This window comes from Salvelinus fontinalis, chromosome 17 (assembly GCF_029448725.1).
Source record: "Salvelinus fontinalis isolate EN_2023a chromosome 17, ASM2944872v1, whole genome shotgun sequence".
NCBI classification, from domain to species: Eukaryota; Metazoa; Chordata; class Actinopteri; order Salmoniformes; family Salmonidae; genus Salvelinus; species Salvelinus fontinalis.
The window spans coordinates 22459984-22465983 of record NC_074681.1 but is presented as its reverse complement, the minus strand read 5'-3'; positions in this window follow the sequence as shown (position 1 = coordinate 22465983).

The window sequence follows — 6000 nt, the reverse complement described above, 5'->3', positions numbered from 1 at the left end:
ATAAGAGTGGAATTCAACTGTAACGATGTGCGTGAGAGACGGCAAGCAAGTTCAGGGAGTGAGTGTTTAAAAAAATAAACACAACATAATACAAAATAAGAAACACGAACAACGCACAGACATGACACAGAAACAATAACGCCTGGGGAAGGAACCAAAGGCATTAAATTATATAGGGAAGGTAATCAGGGAAGTGATGGAGTCCAGGTGAGTCTGATGATGCGCAGGTGCGCATAACGATGGTGACAGGTGTGCGCCATAACGAGCAGCCTGGTGACCTTGAGGCCGAATAGGGAGCACACGTGACATCAACTTTATGGTCACAAGATTATTACTGACAATGCCCCTGAGAAGATGTGTACCTGTAGCATTACAATAACGCTGTGACATAGTGGGAATGGGATGAGTTACCTCAGCAGGGGTTTGGCTGTTTTTGAGTCAATGTTATGTTGGCCAAGAGAACTTATGCCCCTTTCATAATTGGATGCAAGCCATCCCTCTTGTAAAACTGGGGCCTCTCCCAAAAGTTCTCAAAATGGTCAATGTATTCAAAATCCATCAAGGAACAGTAGGATTTAAGCCAGAGGTGTAGCCAGAGGAGATGACTAAAGCATTCCATTCAGTAACCCTTTGTTGGTAGAGACCCAGAAATGAGAACCCACTGCCTAGCCTGCCTATGAGCCCTCTGAAGTCCTCTTTAAATTGCTCCGATTTATGAAGATTGTTGTGGTTTGTACCAACATTATTTTTTATTTAACTAGGCAAGTCAGTTAAGAACAAATTCTTATTTACAATGACGGCCTACACCGGCCAAACCCGGACAGCGCTGGGCCAATTGTGCACCACCCTATGGGACTCCCAATCACAGCCAGTTGTGATACAGCCTAGCCAGTTGTGATACAGCCTGGATTCAAACCAGGGTGTCTGTAGTGGCACCTCAAGCACTGCCTTAGACCACTGCGCCAATCGGGAGCCCATGACTACTGTGTGAGAATTTGGGTGCTTCTCCATCACAGCATGGCCCTGGTGATCTATGTCACAAACACAGGCTCCAGGGAAACAGTGGGTACTTGCTTCCACGAGCACCACATCCCTAACTATGGAGCTCCCTATAACAACCACTAGTGGAGGTCAACGAGAGGGTCGCTGCGAGCCTGTGAGGTGTGCTATGATCCAGGGGATGGCCAGCTCATTAACCCAGGACCAGATACACAGGAGCTTGTGCTGGGTGCTGAGGTGGAGTGGGAAGGCCTTATCGGAGGGCCCCGGTGATGTCAGGGGGCTCAGAGCCATAAAACGGTTAAAGAGCCGTAGGTCTGGACGTGAGGGCAGAGGGAGGATACGTTGGAATGTTCCTCCTCTTTTACCTCTAACTCCATTCCACTTTGCCTCCAATGGTGTAAAGCAAGACACAATAGTTCTCCAGTTCTCGTGTGTGAGATGTTAATACTGGAAAGTGGTCAAAGGATGTATCCTCAATGGCTAGCATGCTTATTTTAATGATGTATACTGGTTTCTTGTTGAGAGTGTTTGATGTAATCAATCCTAGGTGAAGGACCCGAAACGATAAAGTTAGTATTATCTTCATCTTAACATTTTCTACTTTTGACAACTAGTTTTGGAAACCACCACTAGAGCAAAGGCTAATTATCTGACTACTGTATATCCTCTCAGTTTAGTCATAAACAATGGAGCCTCCCTTGAAACAGTGCCCTCGTTCTAAAATGTATTTGCCTGTGGCTTTGTCTGAACCCAGCCAAGCCCTGCTGCCCAAGCCATCCCAGCCCAAGCCCAGACCTTCCACAGGCCCACCTAGCCCTCTCTTAGCCCAGCCTAGTACAGAAAACCCCAGCCCAGCACTCTCACCGTGGATCTTGAGGACGTCTGGAAACGGCCTGGCAGTGCAGATCATCTATGACCTGGGCGTTGACTACCACAGACCGGACCTGCTTCCCCTTACTCAGCATGTTTGCGTGACACGTCATCGACTGTGTCGTGATTGCTGTAACATATGATGTGGCTAGCTGATACTTAAAATAACTATCCAAGCGTTGTAAGATCTGGCAGGTGTCAGCAATGCCTCGGCAGTGGAACGCGCCCAGAGTCTGAGGGGTCAGGGTGGAGAGGGATGGGTTAAGTCTACAGTGTTAGGGGCTGGCTGGGTGAGACTAAGTAGGTAGATATTTAACAGAGTGGGAACAAGCTCCCGTAAATAAACACTTCGTGGGCACTCAATCATGCAGGATGGAACAATCACAACCTGAGACTGTCCCACTTAAATGAACTGACACTGGCTCCAGCTCCTTGGCACTGCACACAGTAACCGTGGTTTTGCAAGTAACACACCACACTCCTCCACCTTCTCACTCTTGTTGTCAAGATAAATCTGTTGATAGGGCACAGAGCCATATTATGTGAAGAAACAGACAGACCCCAATTACCAAAATGACCCTGGAGCCACCCTGATGCTGAGATCAAAGACTAAACTTTGACCCAGCAACAAGATGGGAAATATTACCCATTTAGCTACACATTCACACAAACACACCCATGCAGTGTGTTAATTATACAATTTCATACAGTACATGTCATACAGCGTGTGGGAGTTTATGTAGATATGAGACAGAGAAAGTGCAGTACCAGTCAAATGTTTGGACACCTACTCATCAAAACTGAAATAACACATATGGAATCATGCGGTAACCAAAAAAGTGCTACACAAATCAAAATATATTTTTTGTTTTAGATTCTTCAAAGTAGCCACCCTTTGCCTTGATGACGTGGGGAGGCAGGTAGCCTAGTGGTTAGAGCGTTGGACTAGTAACCGAAAGGTTGCTAAATCGGATCCACCGAGCTGACAAGGTAAAAATATGTCATTCTGCCCCTGAACATTGCAGTTAACCCATTGTACCAGGCCGTCATTGTAAATAAGAATTTGTTCTTAACTGACTTACCTAGTTAAATAAAGGTAAATAAAAATGACAGCTTTGCACATGCTTGGCATTCTTTCAACCAGCTTCATGATGTAGTCAGCTGGAATGCATTTCAATTAGCACGTGTGCCTTGTTTAAAGTTAATTTGTAGAATTTCTTTCCTTCTCAATGCGCTTGAGCCAATCAGTTGTGTTGTGACAAGGTAGGGGTGGTATACAGAAGATAGGTAAAAGACCAAGTCCATATTATGGCAAGAACAGCTCAAATAAGCGAAGAGAAATGACAGTCCATCATTACTTTTTAACACATGAAGGTCAGTCAATCTGGAAAATGTCAAGAACTTCGAAAGTTTCTTCAAGTGCAGTTGCAAAAACCATCAAGCGCTATGATGAAACTGGCTCTCATGAGGTCTGCCACAGGAAAGGAAGACCCAGAATTACCTCTGCTGCAGAGGATAAGTTTATTAGAGTTAACTGCACCTCAGATTGCAGCCCAAATAAATGCTTCACAGAGTTCAAGTAACAGACACATCTCAACATCAACTTGTTGATGGTCTAATTTCTGCAAAGAAACCACTACTAAAGGACACCAATAAGAAGAAGAGACTTGTTTGGGCCAAGAAAGACGTGCAATGGACATTAGACCGGTGGAAATCTGGGAGTCCAAATTTTAGATTTTTGGTTCCAACCGCGGTGACTTTGTGAAACACAGAGTAGGTGAACGGATGATCGCTGCATGTGTGGTTCCCACCGTGAAGCATGTACATTATAAGGAGGTGTGATGGTGTGGGGGTGCTTTGTCAGTCATTTATTAAGATTTCAAGGCACACTTAATCAGCATGGTTACCACAGCATTCTGTAGCGATATGCCATCCCATCCCATTGCGCTTAGTCATTTGTTTTTCAACAGGACAATGACCCAACACACCTCCAGGCTGTGTTGGAGCTATTTGACCAAGAGTAGTGTTTACAATGTAGGAAAACCCCACTAGGCCCAGACTTCTATTCAACGTCTATTCCATGTTGGTTCAACGTAGTTTCAGAGTGGAAACATGGTTGATTCAACCAATGTGCACCTGCCCTGTACGATTGCTGTAGGATTATGCAGATTGAATGGTGTTTACAATTGAGATGGGTTGGGATGAGTAGGACCGCAGAGTGAAGGAAAATCAGCCAACGAGTGCTCAGCATATGTGGTAACTCCTTCAAGACTGTTGGAAAAGCATTCCAGGTGAAGCTGGTTGAGAGAATGCCAAGAGTCTATTCCACGTCGGTTCAATGTAATTTCAGTGTGGCAACAACATTGATTCAACCAATGTGCGCCTGCACCGTGTGAGTCCACCCAAAATGTTTTAAAACATCTCAACATAGCTTTTAATAAAAACTGTTGCATCAGATGACCTGGCCTCCACAATCACCCGACCTCAACCCAATTGAGATGGTTTGGGATGAGTAGGACTGCAGAGTGAAGGAAAAGCAGCCAACAAGTGCTCAGCATATGTGGTAACTCCTTCAAGACTGTTGGAAAAGCATTCCAACAGAAGCTGGTTGAGAGAATGCCAAGGGTGTGCAAAGCAGTCATCAAGGCAAAGGGCGGCTACTTTGAAGAATCTCAAATATAAAATATAAAAATTGATTTGTTTTACACTTTTTTGGTTACTACATGATTCCATATGTGTTATTTCATAGTTGAGATATCTTCACTATTATTCAACAATGTAGAAAATAGTAAAAAAAAAAAAAGAAAGAAAACCCTTGAATGAGTAGGTGTGTCCAGACTTTTGACTGCTACTGTATATCTGTAGCATTGTGTAAACATCGGCGTGTACATGAGCATAAAAATCATGACTATGAAATTAATGCCTGTAGTTCTATGTATGTGTTTTACATTACCTGAGATTGCCATTTCCTCCAGTAGCCTGCAGCACCCCTAAAGGTAGGAACTCCACTCTTTGTAGGTTTATGCATGCTGAATGGTGTTAACAAAGTAGTCAAACCGGTTAGGTCTATTCCACGTTGGTTCAAAGTCATTTCAGTGAGGAAACAACGTTGATTCGTCCAATGCGAGCCTGCCCAGATGGAGTCTAACCAATATTTTAAAAGTTCTGAATCTGAATGAGCAAACTCGTTCAAATCAGCTGTGGCTCGTAAATGAAATTGTTTTTATAAAACATTTAAATACAGCTTTTAATAAAAATAAATATAATTTCCTCAACGATACATGTATAAAACTGAAAACAGTGAGGTGATGAGCCATCAAGTCAGGATAAAATTTACATGCAAGCAAATAAATTGTATCGATCACTACATTGAATAGCCTGTGTTCAGAATATCTTGAGTTCATACATAACATTTGTAACACGTCCATACCGAACCAGTAGAGTTACCAGACTGCGAGGCAGAGTTTGTTTACTTTTCTTACAGTAATTAGTTTGAAAAACCGTAAAGACTCCCTTACTGTCACAAAGCATTGAATGTTTCGCTCCAAAATTCGGTCATGGCTAGAAGGGATCCAGCTTTTGTCAAATTATCTTTAAAATTATTTTTGTTGTTGTATTTTAGCTAACTCTAAACCTTTTAGTAACCTGCTATGTTAATTCTCCTATAAGAAATGTCAAATCTGACGTTAATTTACCAAAAACTGGATCCCTTCTAGCCAGCCCCCAAAATCCACCGAGGGGAAAGATATAGTCTAGTTTATAATGACCTCTGGTGGTGTTAAAACATAGAACGTCCTCTCTTTCCTGAGCTCACACTTTCTTTCTTTCTTTTTTCTTCATTTTCGTTCCACTTTGCTGATACGTCCATAAAGAACCCAATATTTCTAATTTAATTCCACAAGATGGCGTTGGATAGGCTATTTTGAAAATGTATCACGAATGTGTAACACAATTTACAGTTATGTCTTTTGGTTTATCATAGTTTACATACATGAAGGAAAATAATGTTAATGTTCTCATAATGTTAGCTTTCATAGGCAGTCATATGTTAGTTCAATAACCTCGAATAAATGCACTGACTGGTCTGATGTTTCCATTTTAGCGATTTTTTCCCCCCCTCTGATATTC